This window comes from Sitodiplosis mosellana, unplaced genomic scaffold (genome assembly GCF_009176505.1).
Source record: "Sitodiplosis mosellana isolate CC-2019 unplaced genomic scaffold, AAFC_SMos_1.0 Smas_scaffold_6191, whole genome shotgun sequence".
In the NCBI taxonomy this organism is placed as follows: Eukaryota; Metazoa; Arthropoda; class Insecta; order Diptera; family Cecidomyiidae; genus Sitodiplosis; species Sitodiplosis mosellana.
This window is the reverse complement of record NW_022601432.1, coordinates 2,660,136-2,672,757: the sequence shown is the minus strand read 5'-3', so window position 1 is coordinate 2,672,757 and position 12,622 is coordinate 2,660,136. Positions and strand designations below refer to the sequence as shown.

The 12,622-nt window shown below is 36.0% G+C and overlaps 1 protein-coding gene across 2 annotated transcripts in view; it reads left to right on the top strand.

The window, feature by feature from the left end:
- Positions 1-12,622, top strand: part of LOC129576476 (uncharacterized) — a 28,171-nt gene that overhangs the window by 9,362 nt on the left and 6,187 nt on the right. The window contains exon 1 of one of the 2 annotated variants that reach the window (XM_055461666.1): positions 10,666-10,911. The exons of the other annotated variant lie outside the window; for it this stretch is intronic. The gene's annotated coding sequence lies outside the window, so the exon portion shown is untranslated. Of the gene's footprint in view, positions 1-10,665; positions 10,912-12,622 lie in introns of those variants that run through there. 2 annotated transcript variants of the gene reach the window in all.

Here is a 12,622-nt window from a genome sequence, read left to right as displayed (position 1 = left end):
CATGATGTCGTCCGTTGATAAAATCGGATGAAATCCAATATGTTGTCGAATTTATTAGAATTCTAATAAGATCGGCACCATATTAATAACCACATTTTATTAAAATTCTAATAAAAAAATTGTCGATTTTATTAAAATTCTAATAAAATATCGTTATTAATATGTTGTCAATTTTATTAGAATTCTAATAAAATCGACAACATATTAATAACCACATTTTATTAACATTTTAATAAAATCTACACCATATTAATAACCGAAAATTCACCATACTAATAATTATTAATATGTTAACGTTAATAAATATGGTGTTTCAAATTTTTTATTAATTATTAAAATATGTTGTTTATTAACATATTAATAAAATACCGATTTTTGACAGCTGTACGTGTATATGTGATTGTTGAGCAGTTTTTTTTTTCAATTAGTCATATGGAAGAAAATTCATTGATTGCATTAGATTAGGGCGTTTGGAAACTTCATGTCAACTCTTTATTGGTATCATCGATGTTTAGTTTGTTGATTGTATTTTTATCGTGAAACCATTGATCAACAGACATTACACAATGAATCCATTAAAATTGGTTGATTGTGGTTTTTGCATGGGTCTCTTTCTCTTTCTCTCTCGCTCTCTCACTCACTCCATTTCTTTCTCGATCTCTACATCACTTTATCGGCGTTTGTTTGGTGAAATAGAACTAGCCGAGCTATACCTTTTCGCGATTTACTGCACAGCACTTAGCAACTGTCGAAAAGCATTCAGATTATTTTCTTTTGTTCAAACCGCTTCCTATCGTTCAACTATCTTGTCATTCTTAAAGTAATTTTCGATGTTATTTCAGGCCGGGGGGGATTTTGTTTGTTTCTGTCCGTTGCATGACATGGGCGTATAGCGGCAACTAATATTTGTAATCTGTTTTAGCAAAGTAGATGGTAATGATGCGCGTGTATTAAGTATGAACGAACTGAATGAACCAAATTGTGCGACACATACACACATCTAGTGTAGACGGCTGGGAATGTAAATATTTACACATTGCTACGGTTCGAAAGACACAGAGAATGGTGATTCATTATGCCACTTGATATAATCAGATTAGATTTTTCTGGCACAAAAACGCTCAACTCAAACCATGGCGTAGTGTGGAGCGTAAACTCTTCCAGATGTAAAGGCATTTTTCGGTTTTGATCCCGAGCGGACGGGACTTTGTGAATTTGGCGTGAGTGGAAAACTTTGTAATATTTCTGGTGATTTGAAAATGAAAATAGAATCTATGAACTCAGTCTATTTCTCGTCTGAGTCATCGCTGATTCCGAATTTACATCTTTTTGCCTTTATTTCCATCACTCTGGATGAGGATAACACGCTCTCTATTTCCAACATCGGGTACACTTTTTTCATATGAATCCATTTTCCATCAATACCCGATTGCCGAATCATGATTTGATTTTTTCTGACATTCAAAAATGAAGTAATTTTTTTCTAGAAGCCACTGGCTGCAAGAAAATTGTCCTTTCATTTCATACGAATTTCATTATATTTTTATATGTATCTCGTGATTTCAACACGCTTGCCCATTGCAATTACACCATACTCAGATTTCAGAGTGAGCGGTTATTGTTCACAGCATTTGAAATTCCATTAGCATGCTTGAATGGGCTTTTACCATTTCCATTGTTTTTATTTCATTTCGTTTTCAAGTGATGTTGTTTGTTTGTTTATTTGTTGGTTTTTTTTCTTCTCTCTACTCGTTTATGATCTCGTTTTAATTGATGCTGTCCGCTACCGTGAAAATCAATTTTGGTTTCTCTCCCCCCCCCCTCTTTCCTCCTACGTTCACCATACCAAACGAATGTAAAACAAATTTTGTGGCAGGCGAAATTTTCTGCTACTTCGTGGTTTGCTTTTGTTTTTCCGACAGTCATTCACATTAATAAAATTCCAGAGAACAATTACCGTTTTATGTATGTTGTTTATGTCAACATCGTTTAATACGAAACTCATTAAACGATCTCACAAAATAACCTGTCTGTCTGTTTGCGCGAGCGTACGCGTATGTTGTCGTGTCTCGTCATATTTGAAATGAATCGAAAATGGTAAATAAAGCTGTCTAACAGAGTCGTGTATGTTGCGAGTGCGTGTGTTTTTCTTCACTCTCTTCATTTAGCGTTTGTGCAAGATTGAAATGATTACGATGTTGAGCCATTTTGTAAACATTTCCAGATACAAAATCGCAACATATCGCGAATATTTCAATCTGCACAATTACAAAACCAGAATGTAATCAAATTATAGCTTGTGCTCATATTTTTTGCTTCTCGTTCGTTTGGGCTATTTTTTTTTTATCTCCTTTGGTGAATTTATAATTCATAAGCGCACATTGTTTTCCTCCTTTGCTTCTTCATCACAATTCATAAACGGTGTTCATCTCCTGTTTGTTTGCTAAAAAGACACAGAGTGGGAGAGAGTCATGTCTGCAAAATGTTTTGTCAACATTTTTTTTTTCGGTCGTCGTGAATGCTGTGTGAGTGTGGCACATTCAATGTGCAGCCGTTTTATTTCGACTCCTTTCTTCGCGCGCGCACATAGAGAGAGAGAGAGAGAGAGGCATATACACAAGGGGAAATTTTGGAATTTTCAGATGATTGCAAATGATACGGCACCGGTTCATACCCGAATCTAATTAATCATTGTTTTTGAATTGGAAATGACCTTTTCGACCGCAAACTATACGGCCGCACAAGCACACATGCTCGTTTCCAATTGATTTATTGTTGAAAAATTATGAATGAATGCAAATGTGATTCAGAAGTTCCGTTCGAATATATAAATTATGCATACACATACTTGAGCCAATTGTTTTCCGAACTGAAAACAAAGAAAGGTTCCATTTTGCTTTCGATCCGAAAATTCTCGTCTTCCCATTGAATTTATTGCGCTCGCGATGCGATGCCAAATTTTCATACAGACAATTGTTTTTTTTTTCCTATTCTCCTTGTTCACATTCCATGAGATGCAGATTGGGATGGGGGAGAAAAACACATATTTGTAATTCAATGAAGGGTACACAGCCAGACGTGGCCGTTTAGAGCAATCAAGTTCACAATCAGCTAAACGGTTCTGCCTCGCAAAAAGACAAAAGCTAGGGGGAAAGAACTGAGTAAATGAAAATATAAATATTGTAAATAATCGCATATTCTACCGAGTTTGGATCAATACGCGTCAATGCGTGTCAATCCGCTGAATAACCAGCTGCGAATGCATGCAAATATGGTCAATAAAATGTGAGTATTTGCAACTGTCATTCGTGCTCGCCACGAACGAGACGAAGCAACAGAAGAAAACAACAACAATAATACTACGAAACGCAGTGCAAATGCCTGTGAATATTTGTCAATACGTGTCAATAAAGTAAATATACCAATAGTTCTTTCCCCCTAGGACAAAAATAACTGCAACTTTATAATGGACAATGGAATTGTAGGGAAAAAATCGAACTCTCTGTTGCTGTTGCTGTTTTTTTTTTTTGCTAATTCACTGTGAGTGAGCGTCGGGGAATTGACGAATGATGCTGCTGTGCTGTCAATCATGCTGCGATTATATTAAATTGACCCGCCTGATGGAGCAAAAACATACACAATTGATTCATTTTTTTTCTTGCGAACGTTTTAATGCCTTTTTAATGCCATATGATAGATCTTCTCACTTGATTCACGCCAAACTATTTGAATGAGGTATTTCTATTTATTTTTTTTTCTTGGTATTTGATGTGAATACGTAGGGTCAGGTGGGGTAATTCGCGCCACTTTTTTTTACAATTTTATATTTCCATGAAAATTTAAAAAAAATCAGGAATGTTTGGTATCATTTTGTAGCTTGTCTTTTTACCTAACTTTTATAGAAGAAATGTTTTTGGTTTGATCCCCTTTGGGTCCCATATAGCCCTTGGGGAGAAATCAAAAAATGGTGGGGTAATTCGCGCCGGCCGCATTTTCAGTGTTTTAAATGTGTTTATCATCCGAAATAGTGTTAGTGTTAGATTAGTACATCCTTCGCTGATGTTGTGTCAAAATTTCATGAAATTTGGACCGCTAGAAGCGAAGTTATTACGCCAAAAGTGACACTACCTATTTTCATCGGTCGACAGGCGAATTTTGGCCCAAAATTCGAAAAAATGACTTTGCGCCGATTTTTATTTATCTAAGAAGTAGTCGACGCATTGTCAAACCCGTGGTACCGTTGGAAAGGTAATTGTTGGTGCTACAAAAATACTCAGTCAACCACCCCTTCCGACCCCATTGAGGTCCCCAAAAACACGCTAATTGCCCATTGTGTTTGTGGCGCGAATTGCCCCACAGCATGTATTGCTGTTTGAAGCTCGATTCAGCCACAAAAATTGAAAATATTCAAAACAAATTTATATCCATAAGAAAGAGCTGGTGATAAGCTACAAATTACATCAACCCGTTTTAAAAAAATATTAAATTAGAATAGTAAAAACTGAAATTCTGTGGACCCGAAAAATGAACTCAGTACTAGCAAAAAACATATTTATGCCTGTAGCTTGTCTGTACTTGGCTGAGAAATGTTCGGTTGTGCAACCAAATATGCAGTTTTTTACGCTCTTTCAAATGATACTAGAACTTTTTGTATATGTATTGCCGTTTTCGAGAAAAGGCCGATGGCGCGAATTACCCCACCTGACCCTATTGTTTGAGCATTATTAAATCACATGATGTATACGTATACCAAGGTCGCTTTCTTCGTATACAAATACATGGGAAAGATTTGACGCATAGGGGTATTGCAACGACCATAAAATATATGTATTTCATCAAGTTTATCAAGCTATTTCCAGGTTTATGCATAGTGTCGAACTTTTGTTCAAGCTCTACCATCTAAATGTACAGTCAAATAATTTACGGGCACGACGTTAGATGGCATTTTTTCTGGTAAAAAAAGATGCAATATCCCTTTGATTTGACGTAAGACGCCAAGACGCCTCTACGCGTGGAATGCTCAAAGCTGTCATCGTACACATATTGAACACGAACATTGTCGTTTACACAATCGCACTCACACAAATGAACGCATCGATAGTGCCCGCTCAATATATGTACGATGACTGTTTTGAGTGTCCCTTGCCTAGAGGGCTGCGTGTCGTTTTTCTTCGTTTATTAAGCGATCTTGTGCATACATTGAGGACCGGAGTGAAATAATTCGTTCAACCATATCGTTTATAAATATTTGCAGCAAAGTTAAAGAGCTCGTGTAAGCAAAATGAATAAAAATAACAATGTTTTTTTTCCAGTCTGATATTTTCGTTGGCAAAAGCATTTTATTTGCAAAATCACAAAATTATTCTGAGAAATGAAGAAATAGGAAGCAAAAAAGATTAACGGGTGGATGGGTCACATTTTATACAAGAGAATTTCCCTCCCCGATAAAAACCGAATCAAGAATTTGGCTTCGGTTGTTCTTTCTATCTTAAAGCATAGTTTTTGCACGTTTTCAAATTGTATCGAGCTTGAAATCATTGTGTGGATGCCTGTGAAACATGATTCATCCGTAGCAACAAACGTTGGAAACGGAAGAGAGAGAGAGAGAGAGAGATAGAGTTAGAAAGCGACTGAGGCAGAAAGAGACTGGCATACCATAGAAGGTTAAATATTATTTACTTCATCGTGGTCCATAAGCCATACTTCATTGTCCCACTGTTGATGTGGTGGAGTGTTTTATTTTATGTCAAACACTCAAAATATTATCGATGATGATGAACACCATGAATGCCGTTACAAACAGAGTGATGTGAAAAAAAAGTGTGGTGTCGGCAGTTTGTACCTTTATGACTCGATTCAATCCGATGGGCAAATGTGCTTGGAATGAGTATTCTGACAGAGTAGATGAGTTCACGGGCGAATGAATAAGAGACAAAGAGCGAAGTCTTGTCTCTCCATTCGATGGCATACATACAAATTAATATTTTAAGGAAATGCATATGACGATCACTGAACCGATTTTCTGAAATTATCTCATGTAAATGGAATTTCACTCTAATCCACCGCTGGAACGGTGCTGAGTTTTTGAGTGTTGGTGTTAAACTCTATCAATCATAAATGGTTTTCACATATTGTGAGCTAAAGAGAAGAGAAGTTTCTCTCCGTTTGAATTATAAATACAATATTCGGTCGGGCCAAATACAATATGTTGTCGGAGAAAGATATGCCGGCCGAGATGGAAAGCACCGAGAGAGCACACTACTGCAGCATCGCCAATGGAAATGTAACAAACCATACTAGCCAGAGCTACAAAATACAATCAACTGCTATGCAAATTAGTTTTCAATGTTTGCATACGATATACACATGCTCATTCCCTCCCTCTCACTCTCTCTAGTCTCAAATTCAATGTGGACCCTTCATTGTTTCGATCGTTTCGATTCGGAACGACGCTTGCTTGTCTGTAATGGCTAGGGACGAACATATATGCACTAGAAGAAATTATTCAATTGAATAATGGAATTCATGGCGAGCGCTTTTCGATCTATATCTGTATGCCACACACACACACACACACACAATGGTACATGCCATATATAGATGCGTTTATTGTTGTGCTTCGTTTTGTCTTATGTATGGTTGATTGCAAATCACATGTGAATTTCGAAATGTTTCTCTTCCGTGGTAACAAAAGCCAACAACACACAAAACCCATTCGCAACAAAACGTCAAATGGTGAAAATCGTAGAATCGTTAGATATATTGAAAATTTAATCCAGTCTTAACTCAGAGAGATAGACCACTGTATCGGTCGTCGTTTTTCAATATTACTTCCATTTCCTGGTCCAAAGTTCAAACCGACAAAAGCACACAGCACACCAATAACTGTTTGCAATCGTTATGCCAACCGTACGGAACATTTTCAAAATTTTCCCTTTCGTTGTCATATTTTGTATCGGATGCGGTAAAACGTGCGCATTACTCTCTCTCTCTCTCTCTCTCTCCATCTCTCTCTATCGCACTCACTTGCACACGGGCAGAGATACGGAAATACAAACACAAAATTTAGTGTCACTGACCATTTTACAAATAGAGAGAAGCTAGCAAGTTTGAGTGTTTAATATGTAAAAAGTTTGTAGCATATCATGGTGCTATTGATCTAGTTGCTACTAACATGAAACATGTATGGTTAGGTCAGTCGTTCAGTCTCCAGGGATTTGACGAAAAACAAACACACACTTCACTTTTCATTCCTTTATCTCGAGGGGTCGACTGGAAGAAATGAAAACGAACAAATTATTAGCAATTTAGAAAAAAAAAAAACAAACGCATGCAAGACATCTTCTGGAAATTTTATCATGCTAATGCGATGCGAACCACTACCGATCACCACATTCATGTTTCTCTTTGTCTCATGACGCTTGGCGAAAGGGAGAAATTTTTTTTTTTTGCAAACATGTGTTTGCTTTATCGCAACCACAAATCATAAGGTGGATGCATGCTATATTCCCATACACACATACCGGAAGAACGTGTACCAAAAAAAAAACAACGAAAAATAGACACCATCAAATGCCATCGGCCTTAATGGTTTCACATAAATTGCAATCCATTTGCAGATTGTACGCTGGCTGTGGCTCTTTTTCTCTTTCGCTCGCATTCGCATTTGCACAAATTCACATTTTTATGGGAAGCATGTCTGAAATGGTTTCGGGTGTTGAAGCACTATGAAAAATTATTATGCATCATTACGGTCAATTGCGAATGTTCATCGTTATCGCATGGTCTCTTTCTCTCTCTCTCGCTCCCTCATCGACTAGTTCTTGATCTCGTTCGGTCTTTGGCAAGTGTACAATATTTCCAACAATCTACCTCTGCGTTCATGCGTGCATATCGAAATTGGAAGCTTCATACCTGTCTCATATGAATTATGAACACATTCAAATATACGTGCATTTATTGCACTCTATCGCATCATTTGTCCCCCTTTTTCGCAATGTACTCTTTTTTTTCTCAAGCGGTAAATTTATTAGAGTTTTTTTTTTGAATGTTGGTTTAAATGGACGGTTCATAAACATACTCATATTTACATCATAATGATGACCGTGCTTTTTTTTTAATTTCCGGTGCCAAATAATAACTTTACTTCCCCATTCATATTATTTTTATGATGTTGTTGGCAGCATTAACAAATGTTCAACCCTTTTAGCAAAGAAGCAAAGGTCATAGTATAATTCATAGATAAGAACAGTGTATCTGTATGTTTGATATGCTGATAGCAAAATGGCATTTTTTTCACTTCATTCAATGGTGTTAATTGTTTGATAATTTTGTTATTATAATTAATTTCGGAATAATGATACAATTATTTTCATGTGAATATTTATTTTCGAATTTATGATTAAAATTGAAATGCATCACATAATTCAAGTGTAATACATTTGAGGTCAATAGTTTGATTGGACAAAAAAAAAAGCGGGAGCGATTGATTGCATACGAAGAGCGTTTATAGTTGAGATCAATGATGTAATATCGAAAAAATTATTTGTTTTATTTAATTGGCCCAATGCCATTTTTTCCCTCCGTTTTCATCACCAAATTTAATGGTATATACTGTAATTGGCCAGTTATCAGTCAAACTATCATCATACCGCTAAATTACGACCGAAACAAAAAAAAAATTTGGATGTACGCTATTTTTACGTGGCATTCTTCAATGTATTGTTTCTTTCGATTTATCATTGCGTCCGTTCCACTCAATTACCGATATACAGATGTATAAAAATGACTTTTGTTGATAACACATCTACAGCGCAGAAACAACAACAACAAATGAAGTGCAATCGAATTCGATAAAAGCGATACGCATTTATTGCAATTTAAATTAATTTTACACCATGCGAATATTTATCATTGAACTCAATTGCCGATGGGAGTGATTTTTTTCTCCCTCGTTTACATATTAATTCGTTGTACGGCTCACTGATAAACGGATTAACAAATGTAATAAATTTCGCTTTTTTTTCGTATTTGGAAATTGGTTTAATTGTTTGATCTTTTTATACACATTTGATTTTGTTTTTTCATTGAAAATAACTCGAATGGCATGTATGCAGTCAACATAAGAATATATTCATTGTTCATTCAAAATGCTACAAAATAAAATCAGTGATGCGTTCCAAATTCTTCGGTCGATTTGTGTGTGCGCATACATTTCGCTTTCAGTTGCAATTACAATCGCAATCAATGTAGGTAATTGATTGGAAACATCAAAGAAGAGCCATTTTTGGTTTGCTTTTGCCAGTTGAACAATCGAAAATTGTCGTTTCCCGTAATTTTTCCTCTCTATCCCTCCTTTTTTTGAACAAAAAATTGCCAATTACGCTTTCGATGTTCCACTTATAGACGATGAAAAAGGTATCGATATTTTCCGATTAATTTTATGGTCATAACTTAAGATTCGTTGATATGTATTTGGCACTGCATTTTGCAAATTCAAATTACTGCAGAAAAAGTGCGAAATCAGTTTGCGTTTCTTGCCATGAGATAATAATTTAGATTTACTAGATGTAATATTAAGATTAATTAGACTTTATATCGGAAATTACATTTTCAAAAAGTTCAAACTCAAAAAAAAACAATTGAATTTTCTTATAACAGTTAAAAACAATCAATGGTAATCGTAACAATAACAAAAATGAAATTAAAACTTTGGCGAATGGAAATTTGGCGATATTGTTTCAAATTGTACTGCAACCATTTTTTTTTTCTCGAACTTATATGCCATCATCGCGTCATCGATTGCCGAAAATTGGATAGAAACATCGTTGTTTCTGTTTGAGTTGCATCGGCCGACTCAAAAGCAGTTTGGTCACTCAACTTTTCGCCTGGGTCGCGTGTATTTTTCCCTTGGTTGCGCCATTGCGAAAATGTTTCGACGTTCGTCACGTTGGAGAAAAGCCAAAGCGTAGCGTCGTTCATTCATACCAGCGTACCACTGTAATAACAGTTGTTTGGTTCTTCTGCCAGCCCATTTTTGCTTAAGGTTAATAAAATTGTTTTTCGACACATATTTACATGAATTTGATTAAATGGTTCGATTTTAATGTTGTTTATATGGCTATTGCGTGTAACACCAAAACACTGATCGAATGAATGGTTTGGTCGAGCGCCGTGTATGTTTTTCTTTGTATACACACATAAATAAATAGAAACTGGTAATATTTTTGGATGGCGGTGTGTGCGATGGAAATTTTCTGTATGAAATACATTGCAAAATTACAATTTGTTTTTTTTTCTTCGCAATCACATGGCCAATTTAATAATTCCATTATTATTTGATTGACTGCGAAATGCACACCGATTTACCTCGATTCATTCTCTTCTCGCCGACAGACACACACACACAGAGAGAGAGAGAGAGAGAGAGAGAGAGAGAGAGATACGCTCACAAACAGCCAACGAGACCAATATAGACTCCATTGCTTACATAATTAACTACCAACTAGTTAATAATAATACATATGTTTTTATTTTTTTTATTTTGTGGTACGTTCCGAACTTCTCTTTATTTTCTGCGGTGGCTTTCATTTGTATTGCGGCCCTGTTGGTTTGGTTACACATTTAAAATGGAGTTTAACCATTGCGGCACTGAAACTCATAGCTCATGCCGAAACAAGTGCGTTTTTGTTCAACATTCAATGAAAAACCAAAGTTCTTTACGATTAGTCTATTTTGAATGCTCATTTAGTGCAGTTCGCTGAATTTTATACGGTCATTCGAATCCAAGTGATTTTCGTTCACATTCTAATTTATTGTCAATAAATACGTGTATAACTTTGATTTATTTCTTCTCAATTGAGCTGTTTGAGAGTATTCTGTCGATTTTTCTTCTTCAACAAATTATCGAAGGTAATCGACAACCGAAAAGTCAATGTTCTTTCATTAACTCATATAAACAAACTTTTTGTTACCAATAAATGTTTATTGATTTCTGTTAGCGAGAACATGCCATTTCTAAATGCACGAGACGCGATTCTGTTTCTCTTTTTTTCGGCCAAAAAAAAATCAATGTTAAATTACTTAGAAACATTATTAATGAATAAGTTGAAGAGCAAAAAAAAAAAAAATGGAATACATATAAAACCGAAAACTTTTGATATTAACCAAGAAATCAAGAGGCGCATAAAAACTTTTTTCATGGTATCTAATTTGGAGAGTTTTTCAAGAGCAACGAACCATAAACAACTCGCGTTTATTCACTATGGAAATATTAATTCCAACGTCTATGCGATGCGAGGGAGACAAATCATACAATTTATATAAATTGGTGTGAAAAAGAAAGTATGTGTGTTGCCATTTTACTTTTTTTCTTTCGTTTGTCGCTGTCATCGTCGTCATCATTTTATTCTTCAATGATTTTTGCGTAATGAAGTTTCGTTTATTTGCATTTTGGTGTACCATTTCTTCATTGCCATTGACAATTTACAATCAGCCAATCGATTCACTGCATCCCAAAGCACTCTTTTGCCACATCGGTGACATCGTCCAACTTCCAAATGCTCATGACACGAAAAATGGAAGAAAAAAACGAAGTTAGATGTAGACTCTTATTTTTCTTTGACATTTTTTCAGTTTTTAAAGTAAGTGGTTTAATTGGCAGTTGTTGGGAGAGCATACGAAACGGGGCCAGCTAGCACGGCAGGGAAAAAAAAACGAAACCATCTTCTTCGTTAGGAACATTGGCTTTAATTCAGAATTTTTTTTTTATCGTCATCATGAAAATAATAATTCAATGCCCAGCGAGAGCAAAAGAGCGAACGACACGGAACCGCTTTAATGAGATATTTAACAAAAACTACGGATCGAGAACGATTTTGCCTACTTTCCAAATTAATTGTGTGTTCAATGGAAGTTTTTAATTCAATTTCGAAGATTGACACTGTCGATCGCTTGCCCCAAATTAACAAAGCTGCAAATCGGCCAATCGACTAGCGATCGATGGCGCAGAACGAAAAAAACCAACATGTGCTGATGGATTTTTTTACTCCCATTTCCCAACTGGTGGAAAAACAAATACGTTATCAGCGTTATTCGAACTCAAGTGAACTGTAAATAAAGAATTGGACACTTGTGTCGCGGGACGCTTGTCGCAAAGTATGGCAGCCATGTCTAGTGGAACTATCAAAAATATGGAGTGAGAAAGAACACACACAGAGCGAGAGGAAGAGAGAGAGAGAGAGAGAGAGAGAGAGAGAGAGAGAGATGAGTGCGCGTTTTACGTCCGTAGCTGTAGTTGTTGGTATGAATGAGAAAGGGCACGAAGCCAATGATAAAATATTCAATACATTCGTAAACCAGTTCGGTGACAATATGTGATTTGCATGAATAAACATCACATTCGCGGAAATCTCGACTCAATCGGGCCGGCAACTTATCCGTTTATCTCTCGTTCACAAACTTGACGACGTCGACGACGACAACAAAACGAAAAAACCATACACGAATTCATCGCTTCTATCAAATTGCACGAAATGAAAAGAACGAAACAAAGCGCGACTGCACAAAAAATATCACTTCGACACACGCTCTGAAATGCGTTTAATTTACATGAAAAAAAAAA